Below are 8,197 nucleotides of genomic sequence, written 5' to 3' on the forward strand. Positions count from 1 at the left end.
CTATCGGAGTTTACATGGAGAAGAGCATCAGAATCTTTAATTCTGACATTAAAGGCTTTGAGACATCTGCGCACCAGCGCGATTTCTGTATATGCGCCTTTTTCTTATGGGATCTTTTGATTGTCGACGAACTGTGCAGTGCAAGGATTTGATCTTGGATTTGTTGACGAGATCTCTCGAAGCCTCGAAAAATGATGGCTCTGCTGTGATCTTAAAGTTGGGGGGTAAAGTTTTAGGTTGCAAGTAGAGAAGATTAGAGAGATGAAGGATGATATGGAGGGCTAAGGTGAGCCGCATAAGGTTTGTGAACTAACAGTTTTAAAGAAAGATGCAAGATTGGGGAGGAGAGAGATTTGGTTTCTTTTCTGTTTCCGGGTTTTTTGTGATTTTGCAGATTCACAGTGGTGAGGTTTGATAAAAAAAAATGAAAAAGAACCGACATAGTTTTTTGTGTCGTTTCCCACAGACGGCGCCAAATGTTGATGCACAAAACCGGAGGTCTTGGAACAACGTAAATCTGACCGTGAATTTGCATGAAATGTAAATAACACAAGATGTATCGTGGTTCACCCCCCAAGGTTTAGGCTATGTCCACACTGATTGTATTTCTCTGAGAGTATTTGTGCAAGAGAGAGTGTGAGAGCTTGACTCTAGATAGGAGAGGCTTAGGGTTTGTGAGGGTGAGGAGGCCCTTTTATAGAATAAGGGCTCCTCCCCTTTTTACATATTTACCCCTTCATTTATTACATAATTACATACGGAGGCCCTAAGTATGGTATAATCACACTTATTTTGCTTATTTAGTTGTATGTGGCATCTAAGAGGTCTCACTTGGTGCGATGGCAAGTGCCTTCGCCCATGAGCGGTAGGTCTCGGGTTCGAGACTTGGGAGCAGCCTCTCCATAAATGGGGGTAAGGCTAGCCGACATTCACCTCTCCCAGACCCTGCGTAAAGCGGGAGCTTTGTGCACTGGGTACGACCTTTTTTTTTAGTTGTATGTGGCATCTAATCATCGTAGCACGATTGTATCAAGTTGAAAAGACAGAACAAAGGTACGTTAATTGATAGGGTTCCAACTTTATCATGTGATGATATGTGAGAAATTTAAAATACATAGTGTCATGCTATTGATTTAGAATGTCACAATGATGTCTTAGGGTTGTAAGTAAGTCATTTTTCTTATAGTGTGGGAAGCAGATTGATACTTCAATTAAATTATATCATATTATTAAGATTATCTTGACTATTTAGTATCATTACGGTAAGACAAGGTTGACAACATACCAAGATGATGGATGATATAATGCAACTATTTCCGACATTAGAAAAAAGTTACTATAAAAAAAGCAGGTGATATAATGTCTCAACTGATAAAACAACACAAAATGTAAGTTACAAGGCAATAAGAGTTTCAACGAGTCCGGAAGGCAAATTCTCAAGATGTTTTGGGGAGTCATGACTCATGCACTGTTTGTTTGCCTGTAAGTTGACATTGCCATTTCATTTAATGTAAGTCCTTCTTCTTCACAGATAAGACAACGAGGAATTAGAGTGTGCATATGAAGGGGAAATTGGCCTGTTTCTCCCTTTCTTTAGTTCCAGCTGCATATCCATCTCGTACGGTGCATAAATATACCTGCCAATACGCCCCCTTTCGCTTTTCCTGTGCTTATTGTGTCAACTGGCTTCAAATTTTGAAGTGTTTTTTAGTCGGGTGTAATAACAGTCGGGTTCAGACATTTTTTTTTTCCTTTAAAATGATGATTTATGTGCTTTTCAATATGAAATAGAGTTTTAGCGATAACTCAGTGAAGCATCCTGGTTGCCGGTATTTTGGGCATACGTCACATTACAACACCATAGCACAACCATTAAAGATTTCAAACCGTCATTGATAAATATATGAGAAAATGTTGCACACCAAAGAGACTGTCAACACCAAGCTACATAAAGCGAAAATGTTGTTCCAAATACTCTTTTCCTAAGCCCTATCAAGAGTACTGATTACACAAAAGACTAGATTTGTTCTCATGTATTTTAGGATTTTATCAATCTTTTCTAGAGAGATCAATTAAAAATGCAGAAAAACAAGCACAAAAGAAAAGAAATTGAGATGATACATATAAATACATGCATATATCCACAACCACAAACTGAGAAAATGAAACAAAAGAAGGATCCTTTGAAGTTCCTTCAATTGGTGATATGGTTTCAATTCTTCCCCATGAAACCAATCTGTGTTTCCAATTTATTTCAGATCTTCGATTACTGCAGGACCCTCGAGGCACATAGTCCTAATTAAATTAACTCTCCATCATCATCATCAACAGCTTCATTTTCTTTTTTGCGTTTCTGAGATGCATCTTGCAGCAACCTAGTATCCTTTTTCGGAAAGGGTGGCGAAGGACTTAATTGTAAAATTTGTAGGTCTTGGCTTGAATGATGATCGTTCTCAATCCTCCGATAGGTGCTAGAATCATCAAAAGAACACCAAGAAAGATGCAGATCTGAAAATGATTAAGTAAAATAATTATTAGGTTAACTAATATATAATTAAAAGGAAACGAAAACTTATGAACAATGAAGTATGAGTACAAATGAACGTACATAGTTGCACCACCAAGACAAGCTGAACCTCCTTGGCTTGTAGATGGCAAGCCACATTATGCAAGGGAGCTGCAGATAGTTATAACAAGATTAAATCAAAATGTACAAGTAACCTTACGCTATGTTTTGGATCAGATGTGGAGAAAAACTGCGGGCTTACAAAATAAGTTGTTGGGGCGAAAGCAAATCCTCCAAAGAATCCAAGGAGACCACTGAAGAAAGGGAAGGTAATGCCGACGAACATGGTGAATGCTGCAATAAAATGTCAATTTAGAACACTCATTTATCCACCCCAGGTAACAACATGCTCCCTTAAGCTCGTGTTATAACTTGATGGAATTAAGGGAAAAGGGTACTTACCGACATATATATTACGCGTAATGAAGCGAAGCGTTCTAGTAGGTTTGAAATTCAACTTCTTTACCAGTACAGTTTCGATCATGTCAAACACCGGCATTGCGTAAATCTGATAGCTTCCGATGACATGGATGACAACAAACATGTTGGCCATTGCAATGAGCCAGTTAGGTTTTTCGAGTGACAGGAGGATGTTATCATCGACTGATTTGCCAAAAATGTAGTATCCGACCAGAGCAACTGGGAAGTAGCACAAGGCGACTACGATGTAGGCGACGATGACTCCTCTCCACATGGGTCCCTTGGATGGCTTCTCAGGTGTAGATGGAATTGTTGCTTGGATTTCAAGAACAACATTGTGACCAGCATAGGCAAAAGCCACGTCACCCAAGGCAGTGAAGAAGTTGAGCACATTGCCTGATGTAGTCTTAGATCGGTAATCATATGAAACATTCTCTACCACACCCTTGTCCACAGAGGCTGCCCAAGCGATGGTAGAGTAACTGCATCCATCAAAAAATCAATTGAATATTAATTAAACTTTAATTTAGTCCAAAAACTAACAAAATGAACGACCTGTTAAAAAATGTTTTTCTAAACTTTTTGTGAAAGTGATTTACTGCTTTTTAGAATAAAACAAGTTAAATTTGTTATAAAACTCGAACTACTTTTATAATCCATGAACTCTTTTTAACTTTTATTTGTCAAATAATGAAATAAGTATTTTTGTTAGTCTGAAAGCACTATTAAGGCCCCTTTGGGAATGGTTCAAAAAAAACACTTGTGTTCATATGTGTTTTTTTTTTAAGCAATTCATGAGACTGGCATGAAAAATGACAAGTTTATCTATCAATAACCCAAAAACATTTTCAACTAATCCAAGCCACTAAAAGCACTATTGCTTGTGAAGGCGCCTTTAAGCTTTCCCAGAATAAATCTCAAACGAGTACTTAGTCATTCTAAAAATATTTTCAATCAAGTCAAGTTCGGAATCTATACCTCAAGGACATAACTGCAGCAGCCAAAGACACACCGGAGATGGAGTTGAAGTTGGGAAGGTGGGAGAGGACAAAGTGAACAGATGCAAAGATCATGATGAAGTAAGTTAACTTGATATTTTTACAGTCTGAGCACAGAGACTTGTGGACCTTCTGCAGCGATTTTCCTCCGGTAACCATGTATACAATGTCGACACCGACCTCGACGATGAGCTGTTGAGGCACAACAATGTAAAGGCCAAGCTTTTCACCAAATGCATACTGCCCGAGCTCGTGGTATCGATCAAACCGTTTGCCTGGAACCATTTCATGCATTTCAACCATTTGCCACAGTGTATACAGTGTGATGATCCATGACAGCACTAGAATTACCACACCAGGACCCCTGAATTACCACAATGCGAAGGCAAATTAACCGCAGTAAAAAGTAAAAAGAATGTTTTCCGCATGCTCTTTCCTTCTAATTCATACCCTTGTTTATTTCAATGTCAGAAGTAAACAAGGGTGTACAGAGAGAGGAGTATGCGGAAATTACTTTCCAAAGTGACCTGAAGAATTGTATAATTATTTACTGGTGACAGAGGATTAAGGTTGAACTGATTGGGATTAACATACCATCCAAGATTGGACATGGCGTAAGGGAGACTGAGAACACCAGCTCCAACCATGGCAGTGACATTGTGGAAGGCTGAGTACCACCATTTTGCATTCCTTGAACCAGTGATCGGAAGCCACTCGTCGATTTTCTTCTGCTTTGCTAATTTTTCATCAATCTATCATACACAACAACATGTTTCATCAGCATCTTAAACAAAACAATCAAATATTTTCACCCAAATAAATGACTAATATCACGTAAGCCAATAAAATTAACGGAACAGTTCAACTTGTTAATTTTCATTTAAAAATTAATTTTACAAAAAATTATTTGAACTGGAGATCATTTAATTATCTAAACATATCAAATAATGGACGGTTTATCATGAATATATTATGTAGTACTATACCGTCAATTTATATTATAATTTTTTTTATCGATTTGTTCTATAAATTTGAAATAATTAAATAATCTCCGATTAAAATGATTCTTTGTTATGATGATCTTCAAATGAAAATCAAGAAATTGAAAAGTTCTGATATAAAATTTGTGTTGTCGAGAGAGGAATACAAGTATTATCCTATTATTATTCGCTTGAATGAAATCAATATGATCGGAGGTGGGTTAGCTAGAAACTTGACTCTACATAAAAAAGTTATTCTAATTTAATTGCAAATCACATTCTAACATACGGTACGAAACTGGAATTTAATTGTGAGGAAAACTAACTTTTTACGTGCACGAAGCTTAAGTATCTTCTGTAAATCAAGGACGAATGAGGGAAAAATAATTAAAAAACGGCAATGGTGTGCAATTGGTATTCCAGAGGATTAGGGGGTGTTTCGGGAAGAAAAATTCAATGAACCTTTGGTATTTGGCATCCGGATTCCGGTATCTTATTATTCTATGGGAGGAATCAAAACTCAAAAGTTGAAAAGACCTTTTTACCAATGTTGTCAACCTGTCTTATCAACATTGGGCCCACCATATAACGGGCCCAGCACTACTTGCTTACGTCGACGACCAATACAGCGGTCAAGCTTGGTTACGGCCCATTAACATATTATTCAATCCAAATCTTGTAATTTTATTACTAATTTTCAAACAAAAATTACAAATTATTCATTAATTTATTTGTTCAAGATATAGAAATCCATCCTGTGGACTATTCTAGTGACAACTGGAAAGCTAATCTTGCCAATTAATCAAGTCACATGTAATTTAGGATAAGCTATGAAATTAAATGCAACGTGGAATATACTACACATTTTGCCAAAGAGAATACAGTCAACGACATATTTTTCAGTGTACTCGAAATATGGGTGAAGAATCACATGACATTATACAATTAGAGAGAATTTTTTTTTCAGTGTTCCTACAATTGTATAATGATATGTAATATTCCGTCTTATGCACTGAGCACACCAAAAGATCTCTTAAGTGGACAACCTAGCTTGCAAATAATATCTCCTTGTGTGTTCATATTACAAGCGCACAAAACTTCAAACAAAATACAAATGATGTAGCTAAAGTCAAAATACATCAAATAAAGAGTTATGACAAGACAAAGAAATGGATGTTACACACGATGTCTGCTTTCGAATTCTCACTCTCAAATCGCTTATAATGCAAAAATATACGGTTTAACATAGTCTGCATAAACTTCTTTTTGACAATATATCACCTCGTTCCGTGAGTAGCATGTGACTAAAAGACGGATGAAGCAAACGTATTTTGCTCCATAATTTGTGCTTGATGAGAGAGAACGCGAAGACAATTATCTATATACATGTGGTCCTAAATTGTTTTAGGTATCTGTAGTCACCTCCATAGAATTATTAACTTGTGTTGTCCAGGAATTCAAAGGAGGAGGTTTAATGACACAGAAATTTAACAAGATGCCGTAAGCCGTAAGCCGTAAGCCATAAATTAATTTGGATAGGAACGTTGATCTTTCAACCAAATTTGACAGTGAACGCAAACACCAGAAGACTCAAAACCCTACAAAAAAGAGTGCATATACGAGATAACATTGATATATGATTTTTGTATTTAATATTTAGTGTGGTTTTATTAATATTTCCAACTCATTAACATATGAAATTGAACTATGAATATTTATATAATAATGCTCTAATTTGCTAGAAATACAGGTCTAATTTTTGTGTACTTTGATATATATCATGTTGCTGCATTTTCTGTTTTCTATTTTCGTTTCCGTTGCTGCATTTTCTCAGGAAACAAACACAACTTTTTTCCCAGACAAGAAACACTCACAAAAGATGATAGTCTTAAAGCATTCCAGAAAGGAAAAACAAAATATGTTAACAAACACAGGTACTACAACATCTTTGGAACTTTCGAAAGTGTCGGAGACATAGGATTTAGAGAGAGAGAGAGAGAGAGAGAGAGAGAGAGAGAGAGACTAACCTCTGCACGGTTGTAGTTGTCGTCAGTTGGAGCTTGGGTTCCCATGGCCGGCACAAGATTGCAAGGATACACAACAAAGACAGCAACACAGATATATATATATATATATATAGAGAGAGAGAGAGAGAGAGAGAGAGAGAGAGAGAGAACCCGACAGGAAATGCAAGTCGAGTCTGGAGCACAGAAATTAACGAGGGTGCTCTTTCTATTTATATAATACAAAGAAGAGATTCGCATGTGAGGATTGGACTAAATTACCCTTCCAACTCAGCAGAGAAACTCAGCACTCATCTATCTGTTTTTACATTCCACGACTACGTTTTTTTGTTTGACTTTGAAAAATCCAAAGCCTTTTAATTTTTTTATCAGCAAACCCCATTGTCTGCTGAAATTCCCTGGAGATATCCAGATCCACCTCAACTCAAACACAAAAAGAAGGGAAAAAAAGGAAAGGAATTTCCAGGACAAATTTGGAGGAGGCGTGTAATTAATATATTTCATAAGTATACTGCCCGAAAAGAAATCGATTTGACTTAAGATAAATATCACCATCTGAGTACCTAGATTTTTAAAAGTGTTATCATAAACAACGGAATATGCATTTTCAAGTCACTACTTATTAATATAATAGAGACACATTTCGGAAGAGTAAATTTTATATTCGACTTATATAGATAACGCGTTTAATACTAAATTGCGCAAAAAATTGCACGTTTTACAAAAATCTAATGTAAATCGGATAAAAATTGCATTTCACAAAAATCTTATGTAAATCGGATAGTAGCTGTCATGGCTTGGTTACTAGATATATAGCAGGTGGATCAAGTTAATTTGTTGTATTATTTGCTATCGGGTAACCCCACTTGCAACTTGCATATTGATCGAGCAGGTTTCGTGCAGCCCCTTTCGGCCGGTAAGCATGCCAAGTTGCACCACTGCCCGTAGGGTTTGATCTATCTGTCGACACCGTTTGCATATTTTTCGTACATCAACGAAACTACAACTATAAAGTCTTATGTTACTAAAAGGTGTATAAATCTTATAACGTCATTGTGCTTAATTTTGCGCCAAATCTTCAATTAACTTCAAATAATTGATTTCTTTTTTTAGCCATTTAGTTTCCAGTTATTAAATATGCTTGGCCATTTGAATATATTGGGTTCTTTAAATATAGACCCTTACAACTTTTATTTCCTAATAAAAACC

General features: G+C 36.4%; 1 pseudogene; it reads right to left on the reverse strand.

The window, feature by feature from the left end:
* Positions 1–1,872: 1,872 nt before the first annotated feature.
* LOC126582658 (lysine histidine transporter 1-like) lies at positions 1,873–7,226 on the reverse strand (annotated as a pseudogene).
* Positions 7,227–8,197: the final 971 nt, after the last annotated feature.

The sequence above is a fragment of the Malus sylvestris genome, chromosome 9, assembly GCF_916048215.2.
Source record: "Malus sylvestris chromosome 9, drMalSylv7.2, whole genome shotgun sequence".
Classification (NCBI taxonomy): Eukaryota; Viridiplantae; Streptophyta; class Magnoliopsida; order Rosales; family Rosaceae; genus Malus; species Malus sylvestris.